Here is a 27,559-nt window from a genome sequence, read left to right on the forward strand (position 1 = left end):
TTATTTTGGGGGCCAGGTTAGGAAGTATGAAAACCACCAGGCAGCTTTTATAGAACCTATTCTCCATGATTGCTTTTTTTCCATTTCACACATACTGCATTGAAGGGTGGAATGACAAGGTAATGAGGAGGCATTTGAATCTACAACCTGTTGAAACCATGGGTGCTTGCCATTGTGTGGTAGTTTCCTTTAGGCCAGTTTGCAACCCTGCCTCTTGCTTACTCTTCAGAATAGAAAGATACAGCCTGATAACACCATGTCTCACTGCTCCTGTGAAAGATTTTTGAAGTAATATGTCAAATGTGCACTTAATAGACTTACCGAAGAGGGTTTTCTTCCTGCTTAGGGCTTTTTTCCCCCCTTTATTTCTTCAAAGTTGGTTCTTAAGACCAATTTATTAAAATCACACAAATATAGTATAGCTATTTTAAAAAAATTTTTAAAAATGAGAACCTAGGAAAGAACCCTGGTGCATTTAAGTCCTAAATTTTTAACAGGTATTGTAATGAGCATATCTATTTATATTTTATATGCTAGTCATATAATGTGTATATAAATATATGTTATATATATCTATAAATATATATGCTTTTATATTTCTAGATGCAAGTTATTAAATTTCAGCTAGCTTTTGGTGAATTTCGTTGAATTACTTGTAATTTTGTGAATAATGTATGTTATTAAATATTTACATAATCGCTATCTACTTTTAACTAATTACATAAATATATCTTTGAGTCTTCACAGCTTTTTTTCCTTAGTGATTCATAACAGCCTGCTTAAAAGAAAAAATTTATAGGTGATTGTAATCATGAAGCAGTGTAGGGTTAATGAATACCTTTGATCATTTCTGTATTTACATTTTTTGTCATAGAATGTTGACTTCGTGTTTGTGGAGCTTCTCTGTTGTGTCAGTTTCTTGTTTATAGGAATACTTATGGAATGTTACTAGTTCACTGTTTAGTACATGTTTAACATCTCTGAGGGTGGTAGATATAAAATCCTTTTCTCAAACAAGTACTTACATGAAACAAACAATTTATTCAAGTCCTCTAACAACACTAGTGAAATTTGAGTTCTGGCACCAGGCCCACATTTAAGCTGATATTGTGTGTGTGTGTGTGTGTGGGTATGGGTGTGAATGATACTAATCACTGATAGTCTCTTTAGAATGTGTTAATATTTTTAGGTCTAAATATGAGTTATTCAGTAGGTACATCAAATTTTAAAAACTAGGTAAAATGTAAATATTGACTTTTGTGTCCCTTTTAATTAATTTTAGTGACTTCTAGGTGGTATTTGTGGAGTGACATATAACATTTTCATTGGTTGTTGTGTTCTCCGTAATTTAGTTACAAAATACTAGCCTAGCCATGAAATGTGAATGAAGAGGCATTTAACCATTGCTCTAGCTTATCCTCCACAGCCTGCTCCCTGGCTGGCTGGCATATTTACATATTATATAATCCAGACTGGTTTGTCCTGTTTGGTAGGTTTGTTATAAACTGCAAAGCTAAGTAAATGTGTGATAACATTTTAAATGGCATTACAAGTTAAATAGTACTTGCGGAGTGATGTAGCCCAGGGCCCCAGCTGTCAGGTGGCCCAGGGTCAGCCTCCTTTCGAGCCATTTCCGTTTTCTGGTGGGTAACAGGAAATAAACATGAAACTGTAGTAATGCCTGACCAGAGGACCACTCCTTTTTCCAGGTGACATCCCGCCTGATACTGACAATGTCTGATACTGAAAGTAGATGTTGCCTGTGTCCACTAATGACTTTTGTACATAGGCAGAAACCAGCAAACCAAACTGGTGGAACCATTTCCATCTGTCTGTGCCCAGTGTGAAAACAGTGAAGGAGGAAGGTAACTAGATGAGTTTTGTTCCCCTCCTCCCTCGGTATAACAAGAGAACATTGCCATGAGCTTGGTGATGAGCATTTCTTAATGGCTGCACAGTACTGGGTTAAACTGACATATGGTGCTTAACTTACCCCCAGTTATAGGGCTCCTGGGTTTTCTAAAGCATCCTCTGCCCTTATCTGTTTACTTTATGAAAGCTGTGCGTTCATGTGAGTGTTCTAAACCCTCTGGTGCGTCCCTCTTCAGTGTTGTGTATGTCCTCCTTGTGTTCACTTCCCATTATGCCCCCAGCTGGAAACTGGGATCTAATGGTGGGTGTGGAAGTCTTCCCCGGGATGCCTCTCCCCTCCATGCAGGTCCTCTCTGAGATTTACAGGGGTTCCTAGTGCTGCAGGATATTAGTTAAACTTACGGTGGTGGTGGTGGTATTGACGACCTCCCCCTGCCATGCTACATGCTTCAGCCTCTCATGCTCTCACCTGTTTCAGTCTCGGGCTTCTCTTTGAGCCTACAGACTGGGGACCCTAACTTAGAAGATCTCAGTTTAACAGCAACCTGTTTTTTCCTCGTGAGTCAGTGCTTAGTTTGAAGTATGCTGAGAGAGGTTCTCATTTCTGTAGGTCAGGCAGGTTGCAGCCTGCTTGAGTTTTTAGTATCTCTGGTTAATAATGACTTTAGAGCACAGAAGAGGAAATGGCTCTTTTATGAATGTTGCATAAAACTCTGTGGCCTTGTGCAAATGATCTAACTTCACGTGAATCATGCCTTATAGACAGAATCTGCATTTGTGTGGGTAGATTCACCACTCTTTGCGCCAATCTGAAGTAATGATTCTCATCACATATATAGCATATACATTTTTTAACATTATTTTTGCTGTTTTAAATTTGCTTTTATTGAGATCAGAAATACATTTTTTAATCTAACTTTTTATTTTTGAACTGAATATTTAAAACTTACATCTGTGGAATTGCCATCTTTTCAATGGTTAATTACTGAAGTTTATATTCAGAAGATTATTTGAGACCTTTAGAGGATAAAATGGAAAATAAAATTAGGTCTAGGACAAGGAATTCTACTTGGATATTGCAAAAATAGAAAAAAAAAAGTGAATGAATAACTGGCAACACAAACACTTTTTCCTGTAAGTTCCTTTTTCCCAAACTCTTGCCATCAAGCTAAAAAAAGTTTTCTTGCAAGTTGATTTTTCTCAGAATCCTGCTGCTTACTGTTAGTAAGAATTTTTTTTTTCATGTGCCAGAGTTTTGTTTTTCATGTGATTTCTGCAGCCATTTGGGTCTTACTGAAAATATTTTTTTTAAGTGCGGTGGTGAAAGTTAGTGATAGTAAGCCAAAAGGAAAATATAATATGAACTTCTGTACAATTTAGTTATAGTGATTAGGGGGAACTAAATGTGTTACCCAGGGTGAATGAAGTTATTATAGGAGAAATACCAATTCTAACTGAAGATAAAGTAAGAGTGCTTATTTCCAGTTTCAAAAATTAGATTTTTCACTTGCTACTTGGTCTTTTCTCCCAAGGATGCATATTTTTGAGATTTTTTTCTATCATGCTAATGCAAGGTAATGCTACTGACTGAGCCAGATTAATGCAATGACATCATGGTTTCCTTGGGAATAATTAAGCAGGATAAAATATTCAAGTTTTTTAGAAGGCATGATTGAACTTCTTGAGCAACGTGATACCTTAGAGCATACAAGAAAGTAACTGAATGCTTTTAAGGGGATAGCCGGTGTTCGCATCTCTGTCTGATAGGAAAAAAGAAATCATATTTTAGATACTATGATTAAAACAGCATGTGATGTATTCATCCTGTTATTCCTTTTATGAAATTTCAGAAATGGTCAAGAACATCTTGTTCAGCAGCTCACTCCGACTCCTGGACTTACTGGGAGGATCTCACTCCATTTGTTTGCTCTATAAATCATACAGGGGCCTTTGAACAAAAGTGATGAAATATTACCTGACCTGCTATATCAGTCAGGATTCTTAGCTGTAAACAACAGAAACCCTAATTTTGTCAGAAAAGGAGTTTATTATGGTGTTAGTACACACACTCTCTCTGGGAAAGCAGAGGACCTAGCTTAGGAGCTGGTCAGTCAGGAACAGTATCACTGACCTGGTTCAGGATGCAGTAGGTTATTACTGCCTCACAGTCCATGACCATGGGCCCTGCATCTTATACTGCCAGCACCAGTGACACTAGATAATGAACATTGCCATTACTACCTCTGGAAGCTGCATTTGCTACCCCAATCCCAGATTCAGATTTTGTATACTTCTTATTTCTTGAGATTTCTTGAGATTTGAAATCTGGAGTAAATTTGTTTGGTGAAGCCAGTGTACCTGATTGTGTACCTACTCTCTGTTGCAGGAAAGCTAAGACAGCAATTACCTGAAATTTTCTGCTTTTATAGTACTAGCGTTAATGATTTTTCAAATATAGGGAGGGGAGTTCAGATGCTAGACATCCTAAAAGAATCCTTTAATCCTACTGTTCCAGGCATGTTGGGGGTAGAGGTAGAAGGACAGCTACCCTCCTGCAGAACTTAAAATGTCTACTAATAATAGGTTTGAGGAAAAAATGTCATAACAAAACCCATAATTTCTCAGTATTCTCACATCAGCTGCCTCCACAGACATAAGAGAAAGCACTCTTGTTTACTAAACAGCTGTTCCCGTTCTTGGTGGTGGTGTTTTTGTTTTTGTTTTAAAATTTTATCTCTAATCCATACAACAACCTTGAAAAGTAAACATTACTACCCCCATTTTTACAGGTAAAGAAACTGGTATTCCAAAGTAAATTAACCAAAATTACATAACTGGTGGATGTCAGTGCTGAAATTCAATCTCATTTGTGCCTGTTCCAGAACCCCTGTTCTTTCTATTATACCAGCTTTCCCCCTCACTGAAATTTTGTGGAAGAGCCCATATGGCCTCCGTGGTTTAAACCAGAAATTTTTATGGGTGCTTCTGCATTGTTTCCCTCTATCCAGCACTTACCATTTATCATGAGTTGGGAGACCCTACTAGGCTCAGGAGAGTGACTGGGGCTAGAGCTGCAGATTCAGGAATGATAACAATGTTAGTGTTCCTGGGTGCTTTGGGAATCTATGCCGTCATCCTGGAAGAGTTTATTGAGTGAGAGGAGGGGTGATGAGACTTACAGAACACTGGTTTGGCAAGTGGATCAGGAGAGGAACCAGGAACAGATACAGTGATTTTCCCTTGGTAGGAGGAGCTTCAGAAGAGGGACTTGTTAGGGAAGCCAGAGATCCTGGTTTAAAAAGGAGGGTGTGGTTCGGTCAGGTGCTTCGAGAATCAAAATAGGATGAGGTGGAAGATAGCCATGGAGGTGAACTGGCCAAGCAGGAAGTTATGGTGGCCTTTTGTAATTTGAAATAATATTCTCTGAATCTTACCCACCTCTGTTAATCTACCATGAAGTGCAGTGATGGAAACACCACCCTGGATTTTAGGTTTTCATACTCAATAGTCATGTACAATTTTGTGTTTAAATTTTTCATTCCTGCGGCGCCTGGGTGGCTCAGTGGGGTAAGCCTCTGCCTTCGGCTCAGATCATGATCTCAGGGTCCTGGGATCAAGCCCCGCATTGGGCTCTCTGCTCGGCCTGGGGCCTGCTTCCTCCTCTCTCTCTGCCTGCCTCTCTGCTTCCTTGTCATCTCTGTCTGTCAAATGAATAAATAAAATCTTGAAAAAAAATTGTTTTTTCATTCCTTTTTAAAATAATGCTTTGGTACTTGTTGGGGCCACACCTGTATAGTGAACAGTCCAGATGGACTAGAATTTTCCATGTTCCCTATTCTGGAGTCACATTTGTTTTATTTAGAGGCCGTTGTCCCTCAAGAATGACTTGGATTGACTCCCCATCAGTCTGTTATTTTTTGTCTGCCCACGTAGAAACTAATCGTCCACTTTCCTTCCTACTCATGCGGCTTTGTGAAATCTTCCAAACACTTATGCTGTTTGTCTTTTTGCAAATAAACTGATCATCATGTCACCTTAAAACATCCTTCTTATTAAACTTCAGAAAGGATGAAGGATGAGCAATTAAAATTTAGCTATGTATAGTTTAATTCTTCCCTCTCTAGAGAACCTCTTTAGAGAGTACACAGGCATAGGAGTAAAAATAAAAGCATTCCTGAACGGGTTACAGAAAATTATGGGGAAAATGGAGAGGTGTTGGAATGGACTTTAACATCTGTAAGGTTGTATGTCCAGAGCAGAGTCCGTCTTGGCTGGGCCCTGAGCAGGATGACCTTTTCCTGATTGAGATGCAGCCTTATCTTGTCTGTTCTGATCACTGCACAATTTCTCCTTTGTCCTGGAGTGGTGGAAGTTCCCTCCCCGCAGCCTTTTCTGATTACTGCTGCAGCCCCAGTGTTTGCTAGTTTACTCCCCCACCTTTGTCAATGCTGGTGATCTCTAGCCTATACTAGTTGGCATTGGGATTTGTAAAAATCCCAGTGGTGATGAAAATGAAAGCTCGCCCTGCATCAACTTTTTAGTTGTTTGTCTCTGTCCCTCATCTCCTTTCACTCGTGATGAAATGAATGCAGATGAAGGAAGAAGGAGAGGGAAATGGAACCTCATATTTTAAATATTCTTTTCCTTTTCTGCTCATCAAACTCTCCCCACTCCCCTGGACCCCTATTCTTGTTTCTAACCCTTCAGTATCTGTCTTCCCCATTAGAATGTAAGCTCCCAAGGTAGAAAGACCATGTCAATTTTGGTCTTTGCTGTCTCTGCCTAACTCCCCACCCCATTGCCTAGCACAGGGCCTGATGCATAGAAGACATGTGTGCTTGCCCGGCCAGTGAGCAAGGGGAGGAAGTCATGGGAGAAACCATTATTTCTGTTAGTATCATTCTTGACAAGTTTACCTTGGTCTGATTTCTTATTCTTAGCGCCCCCTCCCCCGCCCCCAGTTCTCTAATCCTGAGGGAAACCTGCCTCCTGGAAAGAACATGACTCTTACAGTGGGGTGCTGGACACATTTTTTCCTCTGGTACATTTTTCTGTATAGTGATTGGTCTGTTGGAACTTTATACTTGAGGAAGCTCTTATGGGCTGGCCAGAGAAGTAAGCCATTATGCACAACATTTTTTCTATGGGAAAATGCTTTGTGACTTCACATGAATCTACTTACATACAAATTTTTGGATTACGTCCTTTCCATTAGTTGGGAGGCTGCCATTGTATGATCTTCATTCAGGCTTTTATTCGTTACTAATATGTAAATGAATAATAAGACATTTCTTTGTAGAAGGACCAGAGCCAGAAGTCTTTCCTTCTGAGATTATAAACTATTACATTAAAATGAATTTCATTCATCCAACAAACATGGCAGTTTATTTCAAATGTATTTTGTAGAGTGCTTGGCACATACTGGGCTTTGAACAAAGGATTGACACGTGAATAAAATAGGGACTCTATCCTGGTAAGGTCACAATCAGCTTTCCATTTAAATAGGAATTAGACTGATATAGTCCACAAGGTTACTTCCAGCTCTGAAATTCAGTACCTCTTGTTTTGAATTGCTCTGTTCATTGGCCTGTTTTCCTTGTCGTATGTGGTTCTGTTATAAGATGTATTCTTAGATAATGCTAGAGAGAGCATTGACAGTCATGAGTAGCAATTAATAGTAGCAATTACCACCTTTATAACTTTTAAGTAATTCTGAATGTATTTTTATTATTAAGAGTGAGAAGTCTAGGGGAAAAATTACTTTTATTCTAGCTTTTATTGTAAAAAAATGAAGCCAAAAGCATCATGAAACTAACATAAAAAGATATTGAATGACAGGGGCTTTATCTTGAAAGTGTAAGTATTCTGCAAGGATAATGTATATAGGTGTTGGGATTAACAAATATTTTTTGTTTTTTTTTAATGCTTTTCTGTAACTTTTGAACAGTTTCTAGCAAGTATATGTACTTCTCCACTGCCACCATTGCATAATATTCCCATGTACATTTGCATGGCAGCACTTCTTCAGATAAATTGAAATATTTTAGTGAGGTGTGCTTCTTTCCCCAAATCATTTACCTGTGTGTCTTAATACTTGATCCACAAAACCTAGGTTCTGGGAGATGGAATGTGGGAAATCTGAATGTTTATATAAAAAAATTCTACAGCTATTTATAAAATATACTTAGAGTTCTGTGGAGTAAAAAATAAGCCTTTCTTGAACTCTCTCTCATTCGTGACTTGGGTTCTGTGGAAATAGTCTTATTCTGTCCTGAACCTGAAAAGTTACCTGGTAGTTAATTTCCAATATGTTTGAACCACAAACTTCCTTATTGGTGGAGTTCTGATTTTTATTAAAAGTCTATAATTCAAGTAATATATTAATTATTTCTAACAAGTGGATAAATGAATGTTTCCTCCAGCACCTGGAGAAAAACAGGTGCTGTATTAACCTTCCAGAATTCCCCCATGTAGGGGCGCCTGGGTGGCTCAGTGGGTTAAAGCCTCTGTCTTCAGCTCAGGTCATGATCCCAGGGTCCTGGGATCGAGCCCCACATTGGGCTCTCTGCTCAGTGGGGAGCCTGCTTCCTCCTCTCTCTCTCTGCCTACTTGTGAGCTCTGTCTGTCAAATAAATAAATAAAATCTTTAAAAAAAAAAAAAAGAATTCCCCCATGTAGTGATCAGGATAATCCCTGAATTAGTATTTAGAGTTAAATTTGCCAATACATTTTAGAGTGTTATTTTTCTTCTCCATAGTAATACTAATAAACTACATATTTTATTGCCTTATTGGTTTCCTAGTCATCATTTTAGCAGTTTCTTTTTTTTTAATTAAGACTTATTTATTTTAGGGTGCCTGGGTGGCTCAGTGGGTTGAGCCTATGCCTTCGGCTCAAGTCGTGATCTCAGGGTCCTGGGATCGAGCCCCACATCGGGCTCTCTGCTTGGCGGGGATCCTGCTTCTCCCTCTCTCTCTGCCTGTCTCTCTGTCTACTTGTGATCTCTCTCTCTGTCAAATAAATAAATAAAATCTTTTTAAAAAGATTTATTTTTTTGAGAGAGAGAGATCAATCACACAGAGGGGGGAGGGGCAGAGGGAGAGAGAAAGGCAGAGAGGTAGAGAAGCCGACTCCCCACTAAGCAGGAACATGGAGCCCAATGTGGGGCTTCATCTCACAATCCCCAGATCATGACCTGAACTGAAACCAAGAGTTGGAGGCTCAACCAGCTCAGTCGCCTAGTTGTCCCAGCAGTTTCTTTTAAGGTAAAAATCAGCCTCGGGCTAGAATACCATCATTATGGGAGATTGAAAACCCACGTTTGAGGATTTCAGTTTTAGGAAAAGAACAGTTCATACAGTAATTCGGTTCTCTGATCCTTTAAGTATGCTTTGCTATTTTATTTAATATAGAACGTTAACTCATGCAGATGTACATCAACCATGCGTCTGTTGACAAAAAGAGATCATTATCTGGATGGCAAGAATCTCAGATTATTAAAACAAACTGGATGCATATTAATGTGGTTTAATCGGTATTTATTAATGTTTCACCATTAAAGAAATTGAAAGTAGAAGCATTTGCACGAGTGCATTGGAAGATTGTAACTAAAGTTTCTGTTTTAGGAGAAATCACATTGCAAAGTAATGCATTAAATTTAAAATGAGAGAAATGCTTTTCTTGATAACTGGCAAATAATAGGTATGCAACAAGTAATAGTTTCGTTTATGACAAAGAAGGTAAACATTCAAATTTAGAAGTTAGGGTCATCTCAGCAGTCCACAGGTCTACACATCATGAGGCATTTTCCTACTGTTTGTGCACATGGTGCAAAATTGGTAAGCTTTTTATTGTTTTATATGCAGTTCTACTCTTATACTTCCATAATTTTTTAACTTTTCATTTGCTTTTACTCTTAAAATGAACTATTGCTTGGGGTTCCTGGGTGGCTCAGTGAGTTAGGCCTCTGCCTTCAGCTCAGGTCATGATCTCAGGGTCTTGGGACTGAGCACTGGGCTGGGCTCTCTGCTCAGTGGGAAGCCTGCTTCCCCCTTTCTCTCTGCCTGCCTCTCTGCCTACTTGTGATCTCTGTCTGTCAAATAAATAAATAAAATCTTTAAAAAAAAAAAGAACTATTGCTTAAGGTAAATTATTACTTGTCATGAGTCAAGTTTTACTTATACTTGAGGTTTTTCTAAATTTACTATGTATAACAAAGTACACAGTCAGAAATGTATGGTAAATATGATTCAGAAGAGGAAATTTGGAGCTTTCTAAAGTCTTTGAGTCTTTCTCAGGCAGACAAATTAAATACGCATATGAAGCCCACTTTGTATAATTAAGAACAAATAAATAAACCACCAATACAAAGTAAAAACCGGCATCTGAAAATCTATGATTGGTCTTTTTTTTAATGTGGTCTTAGAAAACACATAAAATGGAACGTAGCTCCCCTGGGTTTCAAAAATAATGCCATTTGAAAATACACCTGATACCATATAAAAGACACTAATACCTTGTTCTAACAATTTTACCTTGTGTTCGGATATTGAGCTTCATAAAACTTTATCACTTATTTTTTTTAATACGTGAAGTGAACCTGATTTGAAGGATTAACAAGATGGTAGTTTCTTTTCTTCTAGAAAAGTTCTAAGGCAGTGAATCTTACTCTTAAAAAATTTCAATCTGCTGTTATGTTCTATGTTTTGTGCATACGTGATATCTTCTATATATAGTTAATATGTACGTCTGGTGAAATATACATATAGGACATTAGCCTAGGTATTCAATTCTATATAAACATACCTATTCAAATAGATTGATTTTGTTTTTTGTAATAGTTTTGCGATATGAATCATGTACTAGAAAGTGTAACTGTACCCTTATATAGTGTATAAGTCAGTGGTTTTTTAGTATATTCACAGTTATGTGTCTATTACCACTATCTAATTCTAGAACATTTTTATCACTTCAGGAAAATAACCCCATTCCCATTAGCAGTCGTGCCCCATGGGCCCCCAGACCACACCCCACTAACCTTAGGCAATCATTGATCAGTCCATATAGATTTGTCTATTCTGAATATTTCATATAATGGAATTATATAATATGTGGTCTTTTGTGTCTGGCTTCTTTCACTAGGCATAATGTTTTTAAAGTTGATCCATGTTTGTCACATGTATTAGAACTTCATTCCCTGGGATTATATGGATATATCATAATTTAGGTATCCAGAATGGATTAAATTTATTTTTGAACTGAAAACCTGACAATTCCCAAAGCCCCCTGTAATTTTCCCAGACTTCTTTCTCATATCTCTCTCTGTCCACATCCCACACCTTTCATGACTGGGTTTTCACTGTGTGTTTCCTTGTCTGAGGACTATTTCAAATACTACTTCCTTTCTGAATTTTTTTTTCCATAATTGCTTCAGTAATAAGTAATCTTGATTCCTTCCAGATTTTTACAGTTCTTCATCTTTGCCATTGCCATTGTTTCTTTTCTTTCTTTCTTTTTTTTTTTTTTTAGGATTTTATTTATTTCTTTGAGAGAGAGACAGAGAGCACAGGGGCCAGGGAGAGAGGCAGAGGGAGAAGCAGGCTCCCTGCTAAGCAGGAAGCCTGATGCGGAGCTCAGTCCCAGAACCTCAAGATCATGACCTGAACTGAAGGCTTAACTGACTGAGCCACCCAGGCGCCCCTTTGCCATAGTTTCAGCGTGATCTTTGGTTGTTGATATACTTGTCTCTCATTTCATATTTTAATGCACAAGACCAGGGACAGTTCTGTTGCTATCAGAAATAACCGTGTAAATAAATCAAAAATCAATGCATGGTTTTTAAAATATTGAATGAGATCATTGAAGATCACTTGGGTATCATAAAATAAAGCTGTCATTGATAGTTATTATTTCTAGTTGGGATGCCAAAACGCTCGCAGGAGTTAAAGAAGATAACTATGATTTTGGAAAAATCTGTCTTCTCATTATTAGTGCGGTGACTTAGTGTCTGGTACATAATTAGAACTGAGTAAATGTTTGTTAAATTGGACCCCATATCTGGTAGCAGGAGTGGGTAAATTTTCAATGTCTCTAGCAAGGAAATTCTGTATTTGTTAATAAATACACTTAGGAGGCCCAAGTTCAAAAGAGAGCAGGAAAGTGAGAGCATTATGTTGGTTAAATGAGGAAAAGGTTTGGAGAACCTCTTTGCAGGAGTGCCTCAGAGCAGTTGCTTTTCACTTTTATATTGGATGTGTCATATTTGGATATGTCAGTAAATGTTTGCTTTTTTTCTTTTCCAGAGGAGTAAGTTCTAGTTACCACTGAAGACTTAATAAAACAGACTGTAATAAGTTCTCTAAGTGCAAGGGCTAAGGGTACATCTTACATCTTTTTTGAAGTCCTGTTTCAACCAGCCTTAAGTCAGAGGTGGAATTGTAAATTCAGATGAAAGCCTGTAAGTTCTGACGGTGGGGTAGTTTACCTCTTCTTGGGTGCAGCAAGGACCTTGATTCTGGGCTAGTGTTTTCAGCCACATCCACAGGGCTTTGAAAAGGAAGAAAGAAAGACAGGTAGGTCCTGTCTTTTAAGAAAAAAAGAGTAAACAGGGGTTCCTGTCAGCATGGCAAATAACTTCTTATATTTTAGTGCTAATTACTTTATGTGGTCAAAGATCAGAGAAAGAGGGCCCAGGATTAGAAGAGGTAAGCACCAGACTCTTGGGATTCTCTTAGTTTCTCTTTCTCCCATGACAGTTGTCTTCAGAATAGAACTGCGCTGTTTTTGGAGTAAATGATGGTACTTCTTCATTTTGTGTTTATCTAAAACTTAGATTACTTAAATAGTTCGGAAACTTGTTTTAGTAGGAATTATAAAAGCTTTATGGTTTTCATTTTTATCTTCTCTATTCCTACCCTTCTAAGTTACTACAGATATGCCAAATTTCTATAACTGTATTTTATATAACCAGATTTCTATATTTTCTATAATCAGATTTCTGTAACAAATTTTACAGTTAAAATATTTTAATTATATGATACATAAACAGTTGTTCTTGGTAATAGATTCCTGTGGAGGTTTTTCCTTACATTTTGTGCAGCTCTCAAAATTTTGTTCCTCTTTACTTAAGTTACGAAGTTGTCTTTCTTTTCCTTTGTCTAAATTCATCCAGTTTTATCTGTACTTTTTTTCCCACCTGACCTTTTATTTGCTTAATATTTGCTGTGACTCTAGGCCATATAAAGAAATACTGACCCTTACTAAACATTTTCATTCATTTTATACCACTCTGTTGGCACTGAGAAAAGGTAGTATTTTCCCACTTGGTACAGTCTTTACAAGATAAAAATCAGTGCAAGGTGAAAATATCCCATTGCTCTAGTAATTCCCACAAAAGGTCAGCCTCAATAATAAAGGATGAAAAGAGAAGTTTGGTAGTGTTTCTTCTTTCACAAACTCGTATCTGGAGAAAGAACATAATATATACACGATTTCCTGATAACTGCCTTTTGTGTCCCAAATCTGATATTGTTGCATGATAATCTGACATTGCTTCCTGTTTCTGAGGGGATGAGTGGATGTGAAGCCAAACTGCTTGCTAAACCAGGAAACTGCTATTTCAGAATGCACAGGAATTCAGGCTGCTTGAGCGGTTGTGCTGAGACATAGCCCAACTGTAAACTGTACCGGCTGCACGTCTTCCCACTGTTGTGGCTGGTTTTAAAAACCAGCCTCAAATACAGGAAAGCCCTAGTTAGTTAGCATTATAAGAGCACTAAAACTAAGGAGCAGTGAGGCCTCCAAAACCTACTGTGCTCTCACCCTGTCCCTGTAAGCCTTCACACAGACACTGGATGAGCTCAGGGGCTGGTTGGTCAGGGACCTAATGGGAAACAGGTGGCAACACTCCATAATTTGAGGAACATTCAAGAAAAAAACTGCTTACTAAGATACACAGTATAATGAAAATATAAGGGCCCATAAATAGGGTGGGCAAGGGCTAGTACCTGTGCCTGAAAGGGAAAGAGGAGGGGATGTTACCAAACCCTGCAGAAGATGGTTACGTAGAAATAGCTGCCTTGCTGGAGCTGAGATCTTCGGTCAAAGGACATAGCTGTCCCTTGAGAATACAAGGATGCAGCCAGAGAATCAGCCCCCTGCCCTGAGGCCCCTCTCTCTGTTAACCCCATTGGCTAAACCTGATGGAAAGCCAGAGAACAAACGAGTTGATGCAGTTCTTCATAGTTCAGCACTCCAGGCCCAGAGCGCTGTGGAACTAGATAGAAGGTGGGTCTGCGGGGAGAGATGTCAACTTTCCGTCTGCCACAGTTGTTGTAAGAGATTCCTGTATTGATTGGGATATCCCTCTCTTCCCTGTTGATAATATGGAACTCCCTTCTATGTCTTTGAGTCTCAAAAATACTTAAGGTTGGGGCGCCTGGGTGGCTCAGTGGATTAAGCCTCTGCCTTTGGCTCAGGTCATGATCCCAGGGTCTTGGGATTGAGCCCCATATCCGGCTCTCTGCTCAGCAGGGAGCCTGCTTTCCCCTCCCCCTCTGCCTGCTTGTGATCTCTCTTTCTCTCTGTCAAATAAACAAATAAATCTTTAAAAAAAAATACTTAAGGTTACCTGGTTCAGGCATGTAGAAAATGGCGACTTTATTCATCCGATGTCTATTCTAACATTTTCAGTTACAGAGAACAAAATCGTACTTCAAGAACCAGCTTGTTCTTTTGTTAAACAGCTCTAATCAATAGGAAGGTTGTTCTTGCATTGAAACCTGCCTTCCTATAACGTGTAGTGGTTGCCAGTTCTCTCTTTTGGAGTTACACAGAAGAAGGCTACCCTGTTGCCATTTATCTTTTATCCTCATTTTAGCTTTGTGCTGTTTAACAGTCATTCATTTATTCAGCCTGTACTTATCAAGTGTCTGCTGTCAGCCAGGACTTAGTCTAGGTGCTGGATATTCAGCAGTAAACAAGACAAAACTCCTGAATTCATGAAGCTTCTGTTTTAGTGGGTAGGGATAGACGTTGAGCAAATGTATACCATGGTGTCCAGTTGCTGAGACTATTGGCTCTTAACCGTCATTTGCACGAGAAAACTATGGTCGGATTGGGGTCTAAATTCGTTATGAGTCAGCTGTGTAATGCAGTTGTCCAAAAGCCTAATTCCGTTTTAGTCTGTGTAAATAGAATGCCCAACACTGGACAGGTCATGTTTCCTCTACTTTCTCATCGTCCAGCTGGACCTGGAGTGTTGCATTTATATTCTAGAGGGATATTGACAAACTGAGACTTGTTCAGGAGATGTCTTCATTATAGCCTTTTAGATCATTGAGGAAGGCCACAGAGTATTCTTTAGGCCAAACCTTCCCAGTTTTGTCAACAGTTTCTCATGTGGTATCATCTCTATACTCTTAGCCTACTTGATCTTTGTCAGGTAATTTACTCTCACAGTGCTGCTCTCAGAATTTAACTCAGTTCTCTAGATGTGCTTTCGACTTAGGTAATGCCTAGTAAACTGTTTCTTCCCTTGATCTGGTTATTTAATTTTAGTAATGCAGCTGAGGATTGAATTTCCTGTTGTTGTTTTTTTAAACAGCTGTGTTACATCTGATTCTCAACGGTTAAGTACTGCTAAGCCAAGTTTCCAGCATTTGTTTGTACAAGTTATGTTTCTACTTAAATATAGGACTTAATGTATATCCCTATTAAAATATCATCTCATTGCTGGCCATATAATATTCTGCATTAAGATTCTTTTGAATATTGTCTTTCATCTTTTTGTCATCTGCAAAATTAATAAGCATACTCTCAAACTTCATCTATGTGATTAATATAACTGTTCAATTGAAGAAAAACAGTGACACCAGATCATTCCTTCAGATTATAGCAGCTCAATAATGAATATTTTTTTAGGATGGTGTTTCAAAGAACTGTGAGCACCCTTAATTATGTCCTCCATCTCACATTTCTCTATTTTACCTGGACCTTTTGGAGAAATGAAGATACATTTTGTTTATAGTATTTCTGATAGTGGCTTATCAAAAAACACATTAGGATAATTGGACATGACACTGGAAATACAACAGGCCATTGCTGCCCCTCCCATACCCAAGTCTTATAATCTATCTATACGTGAAAACCCAGGGTAGAATTTTGTTTGAATTGATACCAAACTACCTGTCTATGGTTTCCTCTTTTTTGTATGTACCCTTTTCTTCTTTTCTGGAACTCTACTTTCATGTATAGGAAACTTGCCAGGAGTGATTCTTTGGTTCTTGAAGATGAGATGAGGCTAAAATTTAAAAGTGACCTTTGTTCCCTCTTTTAAGGGAGGACTACCATTTCTAGTTTTAAGTATCTTCCTTGATCAAATCTAGAACACTGAGGCAAAATAGAAGCTGGATAGTAATACCTTCTCACTTCTGAGAAGGTTGTGTCATTTTTGCTAGGATTTTAAAAGAAAGTGGGGGAATGGATGTGTTACCCTGGTTGCTGCTCCTTTTGGCTGTGCTTGAGGTCTTTCTGGGCTCCCAAGCCCCCCTGAAATGCCTGCAGGGAGTCAGCTCTTGCATTTAGTCTTAGGTCTGTGTCCAGAGCCTCAGTATATGTCTTTGTTTTGACTTTTAATTTGTGAGCTTCCTGTAAGACTACAGTATTTTTTTAGAGGCCTCCATATTTATGGGTTAGAAAAAAAAGACAGTCTTGACCTTACTCTTCATGGGAATGTTTTTGTTTTCCAAAGTGTTTGGTATCCTGTTTGCCTGGATTTTCTAGATGAAATATATAACATCTTGACTCTGTTCAAATGCTTAAGAGCACATACATCCTGCTGGCAGAGTGACTTTAAAGGGGAGAGTTACTGAAGCTGTCTCTTGCCTCGTACACCAGTGTCCATGGACCTTGTGGTTAAAGATGCCAAACCTGTGAAGTCAAGCGGCTTCTAACTCAGGGTTCGACTTGACTGCAGGTCCTGGAGATGTGCCTGTGCTGATTGGGAGACCAGTGTATCAGCCAAGTTTAAAGCCGGAAGCTATTTAACAATTTTTCTTGCTTTTCACATACTGCAGAGAAAAGACTAAATCCCATCTGGTGTACACTATTGTGGGAATCTTATACTTTAGATTCATAAACAGTATGTTCGGGTTTTCTAGATTTGGCATTTGCCTGAGTGTGTTCTGTGTTGATTTTATACTAAGTGTACATTTCTTTCCTTTTAACTATAACTGAATTTTAGTTGACTAAAGGAGTAGAAGTTGAACTTGTGTTTATTAGTACCTGCAGCTGTTACCAGGCTTGTGTGGGGATCACTGTCCTCCTGAGGTTGCTTCCCAAGCTCAGATAGAGCAGTCATGCTCTGGAAACCACCTACCCTGGTTTACACCAGTATTTTATCATAACTCCCTCTCAGAATTGTCTTGATTTGGAAGAAAAACTGTATGGTTCCCTTGAATACGTCCCAGAGTATCCCAGAAAGCATATGGTTCCCACTGTGCAGCCCTTGCTCTGACCTCTGGGCCTTTCTTATTCACTGGTCCCTATAAGGACCCAGAATGACTTGTAGGACCAGAAAACCCAATGATCCTTGGAATACTGCTCATCTTCTTGAAGGGACATTTGATTACATGCTTCCTTAGAAGAAAAGAGCCAATATGCATGGCTGGGGAGCAACTTTCATTATGTAGGGAAATTGAAAACACATTTTCTTAATGTAACCGAACCTTCCTTGCTGAATGGATCCATTTAAAAACTTCCCAATGATGGTTCCTTAATAATATCTGCTGTTTAAATGCAGGATCTTTTAGGGGCACCTGGGTCGCTCCGTTGGTTGAGCATACTACTCTTGGTTTCAGCTCAGGTCATGATCTCAGGACTGTGGGAATGAACCCACATTGGGTTCCACAGTTCAGGGCAGGGTCTGCTTGAGATTCTCTCTCCCTCTCACCCTCTGCTCCTCCCCACCTTGCACTCTCTCGGTCTCTCAACTAAATAAGTAAATAAATAAAATCTTTTAAAAAAATAAATGCAAGATCTTTTAAAGAACCCATGGACTTTTTTTTTTTTATTTTATTTTTTATAAACATATATTTTTATCCCCAGGGGTACAGGTCTGTGAATCGCCAGGTTTACACACTTCACAGCACTCACCATAGCACATACCCTCCCCAATATCCATAACCCCACCCCCCCCCAACCCCGCTCCCCCCATCAACCCTCAGTTTGTTTTGTGAGATTAAGAGTCACTTATGGTTTGTCTCCCTCCCAATCCCATCTTGTTACATTTATTCTTCCTACCCCCTTAACCCCCCATGTGACAGATGCTGGCGAGGATGCGGAGTAAGGGGAACCCTCCTACACTGTTGATGGGAATGCAAGCTGGTGCAACCACTTTGGAAAACAGCATGGAGGTTCCTCAAAATGTTGAAAATAGAACTACCCTATGACCCTGCAATTGCACTGCTGGGTATTTACCCTAAAGATACAAACGTAGTGATTCGAAGGGGCACGTGCACCCGAATGTTTATAGCAGCAATGTCTACAATAGCCAAACTATGGAAAGAACCTAGATGTCCATCAACAGACGAATGGATAAAGAAGATGTGGTATATATACACAATGGAATACTACGCAGCCATCAAAAGAAATGAAATCTTGCCATTTGCGACGATGTGGATGGAACTAGAGGGTATCATGCTTAGCGAAATAAGTCAATCGGAGAAAGACAACTATCATATGATCTCCCTGATATGAGGGAGAGGAGATGCAACATGGGGGGTTAAGGGGGTAGGAGAAGAATAAATGTAAGAACCCATGGACTTTTTCAAGCTGTGTTGTCTTGCTCTGTCCAAATAGTGACCACTGTCTTGATTTGTCTGTCTCCCCTAGGTGGTAGCACCTGGAAGGCAGGGACCCTAGCTTATTCCTCTTGCCTTGCAGTACTAATCATTCAGTAGGTGTGACTGAGAGAAAGAGGGAGATTGAGGGGAAAGGAAGCTGTGACTAAGCCCTACTCCTTTCTGCTTTCCTTTTAAGAACTGAAGTACCAGCGCGCCTGGGTGGCTCAGTGGGTTAAAGCCTCTGCCTTCGGCTCAGGTCATGATCCCAGCCAGGGTCCTGGGATCAAGCCCCACATCGGGCTCTCTGCTCAGCAGGGAGCCTGCTTCCCATCCCACCCCCACCACTGCCTGCCTCTGCCTACATGGGATCTCTGTCTGTCAAATAAATAAATAACCAAAAAAACAAACCACAACAACAACAACAAAACTGAAGTATCTGAGCTGCATGTCTAGGAATTTGAAAGGTAGTAAATATTTTAGGAAATGGCCTTCCCAATTTTCTGAATATGACACATCATTTAGTTTCCTGGGGTTGTTACTCTGCACAGAACTTCTCAACCTCAGCAGTATTGACAGGCTGGCCTGGATGAGTTTGTTGTAGGGCAGGCTCTCTTTGCAATGTAGGATGTTAAGTTAGCAGCATCCTTGGTCTCCACCCACTAGATGCCTGTAGCACACCCAACCCCCAGCTGTGACAACCAAAAATGTCTCTAGACATTGCCAGATGACTAGGGGGCAAAATAGGGACCCATCCTACCTCTTGAGAACCACTGCTTTACAAAAGCTCCTGTCTAGAATAAATGCAGACCAAAGAAACCAGGAAATAAAAAGGGAACTTAGAAATCATCTCATATGTTGTTCCTCCTGGTTCTCCTCATCCCCATCCCCACTGCAATACATACCACTGTTTTATACCTGAAGAAACTGTGGCTCAGGGAAATTAGTGAATATAAAAATGAAAAACACATAAGTATTTGAAGTAATACTGATTTTGGATCATAGACGTACTTAAGTTTGTTCACAGATCCGTGGAGGGAGAAGTGTCTCTTTCCAACCAACTCAAAATAAGAAAACATCAGTTTATGGAAATAGGTAAGAAGGGGATAATGATTCATATCACAGAAAAACTAAAGGCTAGCACCACTAAAAAAGAATTAAAGATGTACATTGAACATTTTTTTTTTAATTTTATTTTTTATAAACATATATTTTTATTTTTTTTTTTTTTAGATTAAAAAGAGCAAACTCACTAGGATATGGCTGTAGATTTTTGGCACAGGCTTCCACGTGGAGCTGTATGTGCTTCATATTAGACTATTTTAAGTGTGTGTATCTAAAAATAAACAGAAGAGTATTTAATAATAATTTGGCTTTTTCAAAATAACTTGCTTTTTACATCCAGATAATCATGGTAGTGGGCTGCCTGATGAGATATTTCTACCATAGGTTAAGTTGTGTTTTATAAGGGTATTTTGTATCTTACTAAGAATTCTCATATAGAGGTAAGAACTCCAAATTAAATATTAGCCGCTTGTGGTTATTTTAAGACTCATCTCAATAACCAAGAGAATTTGGTTCTCACACTTTGTACCTTTTGATTACAAACAGCTTTAAACAGGTTTATGTTGTACTTCATCAAAGGTTATAGAGGATCTGCAGACTGAGACGCTTTGGGACTGAAATTGGGCAATTCAGAGTTTCTCATGCATGTAAGCCGCCTTTTGTTTTGATCCCTATCATTCTTAGTCTGTCTTTCTCAAGATTCTGCTGGAAGATTGTCCTGAGTGAGGACACAAGAGGAAATGGCAGGATACTAAGGCACCGGGGCCACATAATACTCCTGTTTGAGGTAGGGTGAAATCCTGTTGGCAGACTTTTGTCAGAACCTGCAGTTGAAGGTGTCATATTTAGATTCCGATGGTCCTTTCTTGCTGTTTTTGTTTGGTTTGGTTTAAGCACAATACAGTCACAATCTTAAATGACGAGAATGTTTCTGAAAAAAATCTTAGATAAGTTCATTTTTAAAAAATCAAAATGTATTAGAAGAACTCGCCAGTTAAATTTATCCCAATGTTCTGGTCCCTGTTTCCATTCAGAGACACAGGGATCACAATCATGCTCTGATTTCTGTCTTTAGATAAGCTGGGGTGTTTTATTGTTGTTGTTTTAAAATACTCTTAAACCTGATACTTTGATTCTCAGGGAAAACACTTTCAACCAACCATGTATGTTGGTGATTTGTTGAAAAATCAAAACTGAAAACCTGCCACTCTGCTTTTAGTACTTGAAATCCCTTGGCAGGGAGACATTTTTCACAAAACACATTGTTTGGAAGACCTCAGAAAGTTCATTATTCTGGCAAGAGGTCCTTTCTGAACTTTGGATCATTATAATAGTATGCTGATTGATGTAAAGAGTGGATTCGGACTTGAATAACTGTAGAGTCCTGGCAGATGTGAACATGTCAGATGTCTTGGCACAGTTTAGGGGCAGAAGGGGACTTTCCCACTTTCTTATGTAATCCACAATCATAGTATGTGGGAGTTTTATGAAATTTCTTCCGTTATACTGAAATGCTTAGCTTTTCATACCGTACATGCTGCTCAGTGAGAACAGGCTCTGTGTATGTATGCATATATTTAAATGAAATGAAAAAGGAAAATGAAATCCAAGAAATTCCTTAAGTTTGCGGTGGTGATTATTTTTAGGCTCTGTTCATGTGTTCCAAAAGATCTCTTTTAAGTCAGTTGATTGGAACTTGGAACAGAACTTCCCATAGAAACAATAGTATAGTATATGTGGTGGTAAATTTTCCAGATGAGGCTTCAAAGCTTTTTTAACCCATCATACACTAGTGTGCTTTGCAGTACAAGGGACAAAGACATGTAGCTTATTATCAACACACTGTTTAATGATATTCAAATTGAAACCTGTTTCAATGCTAGAACTTAAATAAAATTGAAAATTTTTAAATGAAGAAGAAATCAATGTTATTTCTACTAAAAGGTGGGTTTGAGGGAAAGTAATTTAAAGAGACTTGGTGATGTGGTAGAAGAGCCCAAGGCCCACCTGGAGATGAGACACTTAGTAGTGGTTTGTGCATATTGAACAAGTAAAGGAACCCCTTGAGCCTTGGTTTCTTCAAATGTTGTAGTTGTAAGGGTCCGAGCAAAAAGTGCATATGACGGTGATTTATTATCTGCAAAGCTCTTTGCAAATATACAGTGTAAGTTCTGGTTCTTTCCTTAATTATGAACATCCTGTGACCTGATCTTCCTTTTTCTTGACCTAGGTGTAGTGGTAGCAAAACCCTTTATGCTTAGCAATAATTAATAAGGTCCCTTTTAGCTCACCTACACAATACATGCATATTATTTTAGCCTGCTTGGAAGACAGTAATATTTGCTTTTTTGAGATAGATGGAGCTCCCAGAGTAACCTCTCTCACACATTTTTCTAGACTCCAGGTCTCTCCTGTCCTTCCCTTGTCTGAGTATCTCTTACTTAATCACCTTCTCAAGTTTCACACTAGGGTTTGCACTGCAGGCTGGCCTCCTGGTGGCCTGGCCTCTCTGACCTGTGCCTCTGGCCTCAGACCAGCCCTGCACTGCTAGCAGACCCTGCAGTTGACCAGCTCCAGGTCGGGGCCCTCTTCTGCTCAGGGTCTTCCTGGACATCGGACAGAGGCAGCCAGTCGGGGGCAACCTGGCCTTATTACAGTACAGCTGGTGTGACAGGCTCAGGCTTAGGCCCTGAAGCCAAGAGTAAGGCTAGGAGTTCTTGGGCCTAATCTCATAGACCCAAGGAGCTTTTCTGGTAGAAGTGGTGTCAGAAAATAAAACGGGGATTTTGGCCATCCCAGGGCAAAGCTTTCCCATTCCCTTATTCACTGGGGAGGGTGGGCATCAGGAGTGCTGTATCCTTGTGAGAGTTACAATAACACACCAAAGAGGCAAATTGAAGGGGGTTTATTAATTTTTTTAAAAGATTTTATTTACTTGAGAGAGAAAGAGAGAGAGACAGACAGACAGACAGATAATAAGAGAGAGTACAACCAGGGAGGAGAAGGAGAAGCAGGCTCCCCACTGGAGCCTGATGCGGGGCTCGATCCCAGAACCCTGGGGTCATGACTCGAGCCAAAGGCAGAAGCCCAAATGACTGAGCCACCCAGGTGCCCCTAAAGTATTATTTTTTGGGTCAAATTTATAAGTTTAAGGCTAAACAAAATAATAACGTTTTATATTAGAACAGGTCTCAGAGATCAGGAAATGCAACTTACTTATTTTACAGTGGAAGAATCTTAAGCTAGACAGGTTAGTTGATTTGTAGGTGTCTCATGCCTTCCAGTCTTGAAGTGTTTCATAGGAAATCATGAAGACTATGTCTGAGCCTCACTACCCCTCTGTTTTCTGTATAAGGTTGGTACTGATTTTGCACAGCTGTGTGTTGGGACCTTATGATCTGCGTAACAGTCTACAAAGACCAGAAGGGAAGGAGGAGGTATACCACCTCTGATTCCCTTCTTTCACCATAGCGAGAATTAGTAATATTTATTAAGCAAGGCAGTTTGTAAACGTTGTAGATACAAGAAGTCTGACACAGTTCCTGCTCTTTCAGAGCTTACAATATTATATTATCTTACATCATTAGAGGGATCTAATTCTGGGCCATGCAACACCCACTGAATTGGATATTAGTGCACCGGGTTCTAGTTTTGTTTCTTCCACTGATTCTGGTTAAGACTTAAAAGGTTGTTTAGTTCTTTTTTCTATTTATTTATTTATTTATTTGAGAGAGAGCACACATGAGTGGGGAGGGGCAGAGGGAGAGAATCCTCCAGCTAAGCAAGAGCCCCACATGGGGCTCAATCCTAGGACCCTGAGATCGTGACCTGAGCTGAAATCAAGAGTTGGACGCTCAAGAGTTGGAGTGCCTGAGGTATCCAGGCACTCCAAGTTCTGGCACCTTCCTTAGTTTTCTTATCCATGAAATGAGGAGATTAAATTCTGAAGTCCTTATATCTATACTTTTTGAGTCATGTCTCATGATACTTTTTTTAATATCAGGTTTTTGAACCCTATTATTTATTTTAAGAAATTCTTAGCCAAGATGTAGGCGCTAATTTCTTTGCCGATGTGATAGACAACTTAGCAGTTTATTGAACCTCAGGCTTGAGAGAGTCTAGTAATTTATAATGGTCCATAGCTTCAATTTTCAGGGAGAACTAGATCCCACACCTCTGTAAAAATTGTGTACCTCATTAGGATTATAAAATAGATATATCTACTTTTGAATATTTACAGAGTTGGCAAGTAGAGAATGATTATTATCAAGAGCTTTTGACTTTATAGAGGGACTTAACTACTGAATTCTTTTCAGTAGTGAGTTCTGGTGCAAGTAAAGTAGAATAGGATTTGCAGAACCTTAGTTTATGTGCATCGAAATACGTAATTGTTTACATTTACAATGCATAGTTCTCTGCGGTAGTGCTGGGCATGTGCATACCAGATACGCCTTCTCTTACCCAACTGAGAATTTCCTATGGCTTGAGAGGCTTTTCTGCTTTTATGTTGGAATATTACAGACCTTTCTTCCCTCACCCTTCATGTTGCTCCTAGTTGTTCAAGGCAGCATTTGTTTCTGAAGTGATTAGCTCAATTATGGGAGATCATCTCTGGTTGTTGGATGAGTTGCCCAGTTAGAGATGAACCTGTGACTGGGGAGGTAGGATGCTTTCTGTAGTGGCAGGAACACCGACCACGTACAGTTTTAGGATCACTTGCCAGCCCTACCTCTCACTAGCATTAAACAAGACACTTAACCCTTCAGAATCTGTTTTTCATTGGTAAAAGGGGAATAATAATGACAGTAATAATAATGATAATAATGTTGATATGACATGGTAGATGAGAACATTTATCCTTTCTGAAGAAGCTGGCATAAAGTAGACACTCTGCCTTTCCCCTCCAATCTAGGGAGCAGCCTGAAAGCAGGAACAAAATTGTCGCCCTGGGAGTAACAGTTTCTGAGGCCTCTGTGAGGTATAGGCAAGCACAGCTGCTGGTACTAGCCGTGAGGGTAGAATAGTCTCATGTGGTGATTAAACCCTCAACCTCCAGAGCCAGAAAGCCTGGGTTCTACTGTACTAGCTTTGTGATCTTGGAAAAGTCACAGACCTGTTTAGCATCTCAGTTGCTTGATCTGTAAACCGAGGTTCATAGCACTTATCTCATCAGGTTGTTGGGAGAGCCCCTGTGTTAATCTCTGTACACTGCTCAGAATGGTCCCAGGCACGTGATCAGCCTGTGTTTACTGCAGTCTGTTGCAATGAAAATCTTTGAGTTTAATGCAAACTTTAAAAACATTGTGTGGAATGATGACAGGCTTTATGAGGATAACTGGTATTTTCTCCTGAGGAGTCTGTTATTTCTGAACGGCGCTAAGCCAGTTTCTTCAGCAGGAGATAGATTGGCTCTTAGAAGTCTGCATCAGCTTTCATCTTTTCCTCTCTCCCTGCATGTCCACTCTGTACAGCTTTTGTTATTAATGTGGAGCAGTTGAAGTCACTGACTTGGGTGCAGGCCAGGCCAGTGTTAGTGGGCATATATTACTTTCCGAGACTCTGGCAGGAGCTGGATGATGGAAGTCAGAGGTACGGGGAAGCTGTCCTTTTAGGCAGCCCACAGAAAAGGTGTGTTTGCTGTCTCTGTCATGTTGATGCTGATAGATCAGAATCTTATTTAGTATCTTAGTAATGTTTTTTTCTTTTACTCTACAGCCTATCTCTTTGAGCTGTCATTTTGCTTGTTCTCTGGCTAGAAAGACTAATGCTGTTTTGTTATGTTATCTTTCTCCATTGTTGTGTCATTGTTGAAAATCTCTTCAGTTAACTAAATATTTGTTTAAGGCAGGTAAAATTTCCCCTAAAGCTGTATATTTCTGTAGGATTATATATGTCCTACATAGGGTATATTTGATCTTTGGTGATTATACAGTCTATATTGTCTTTTTTTCCTCTAAATAAAATAATCCTGTGCGGAAAAGAAATACTCATTGAAATAGCAAGTGAAAGTGTGTTTTTTCTCAGGAATGGTGTCATTTGGGAACACATTTTTATCTTCTGCTCTGCTTTTGTATTTGAGGCTTGGGAGACTGTGTTTTTGTTTTAGAAAAGCAATGGAATTTTATCAGACATTTTCCTGAAACTCCCTACCTTCACCTTTTCCTGAACTATTTCTTTCAAAGTCCTGTTTTCCTTTGTTAAGAGGCTCCGTCATTTAGAAAATAAAGGAGTTTGGTTGGTTTAGGCCTTCTCGGGGATCTTGCTGGCTTTACAAAAGAAGAGGCTGTTTATCTGAGAAGCAGCACTTGGAGGATCATATGACCATTAGTGTGAAACTTGGGGCAGTGATTTGTGAGCTTGAGCTTTTCAGGTTTTTTTGTTTTTCAATTTTCTCGTTATCAGCAGACAGAGAGGTTGCCTCACACCCTGTTGTGCCTTGTGACGTGGGGGAGGAGATATATTTTCCGATTTTAGACTTTATCCTAACTAATGTTCCTCAATGGTGGGGATTTTCTAAGGTTTTAGTTAACCCCCACTGTGAAAAAGAAACTGATTTCTAGTTGATTTTAGCTACTGCTCAGTTGTGACATGCACGTATTTCTTTTTAATTTGACAGTTATTTTCTCAAATTGAAAGCAGTAATTGTGAATTAGAATTCCTGGAAATATTCTTCCGTAATGATATGTCACAGATGTTTGAGTGCTACACACACTCCTTGTTCCTTTTTTTTTTTTTTTAAGATTTTCATTTATTCATTTGACAGAGAGAGGGATCACAAGTAGGCAGAGAGATGGGCAGAGAGAGGGGAAGCAGGCTCCCTTCCGAGCAGAGAGCCCAATGCGGGACTCGATCCCAGGACCATGAGGTCATGACCTGAGCTGAAGGCAGAGGCTTAACCCACTGAGCCACCCAGGTGTCCCTTCTTGTTCCATTTTTAATGTCGATGTAGTAGTGGGGATGAAATATGGAGAATAGCTGGGCGTTGTAATGAGTCTGGACCCTTTCCCCAGCGGCTCACTCCATATGTTACTATACCCCTCGGTTCTTCCCGACATGTCCAGTATTGGAACATCGAGACTTGGTGTGTTGTTTAATATTTGTGTTTCTGAGACTTTGTAGATTTGGCCATAAAATAACTTACCCTATTCTCCAGACCACATTCTACGTCCTCGCAAAACACAGGAGAAATCTGTGGCCTTTAGTGTCATGATATTCTTACTAGTTCTTTTAAAAATGTATACTTTTATGGTCTGTTCTAGAAGATTTTGAGAATGCTGAGAAGGAAATAAAAACCACTTGCAGATTTACCACTCAGAGAAAAACTGCTGTTAAAATGTTAAGGTATTTACTTCCAGACTAACTTTCTATGTATATTTATATAGATACATAGTATTCTTTATAAGAATGTCTGTAAGCCTTTTTGAAACCTGTTTTGTTTTGTTTTGTTTTTTGGGGCATAGCAGTATATGTGAGAACATTTTCCACATTCCAAAATATTTTTTGGGAAATATGATTTTCAATGGCTGTATGATTTGTCATCTATTTGGCTCTGGAAATGCTTAAAGATGTACCAGATTTAAAAGTCCACTTTGGGAGTGAGGTCTTACTTCCTATTTTAAAAAATAATTGGCTTAGAAAGTAATTGAGAACATGTTAATTTTGTGCCTTTCCTCAAGATAGACAATCTATTCTTCATTACATTTCTGTGACAAAACATTTTCTTTAACTGCATAATCCTTGGTATGGTAACAATTAATTTTAATAATTATTTTTAATTAGCCATT

The 27,559-nt window shown here is 39.2% G+C and overlaps 1 protein-coding gene across 4 annotated transcripts in view; it reads left to right on the forward strand.

The window, feature by feature from the left end:
• GAB1 (GRB2 associated binding protein 1) overlaps window positions 1-27,559 on the forward strand; it is a 124,373-nt gene that overhangs the window by 20,135 nt on the left and 76,679 nt on the right. The window contains exon 1 of one of the 4 annotated variants that reach the window (XM_047717547.1): window positions 25,352-25,403. The exons of the other annotated variants lie outside the window; for them this stretch is intronic. The gene's annotated coding sequence lies outside the window, so the exon portion shown is untranslated. Of the gene's footprint in view, window positions 1-25,351; window positions 25,404-27,559 lie in introns of those variants that run through there. 4 annotated transcript variants of the gene reach the window in all.

This window comes from Lutra lutra, chromosome 2 (assembly GCF_902655055.1).
Source record: "Lutra lutra chromosome 2, mLutLut1.2, whole genome shotgun sequence".
Taxonomy (NCBI): domain Eukaryota; kingdom Metazoa; phylum Chordata; class Mammalia; order Carnivora; family Mustelidae; genus Lutra; species Lutra lutra.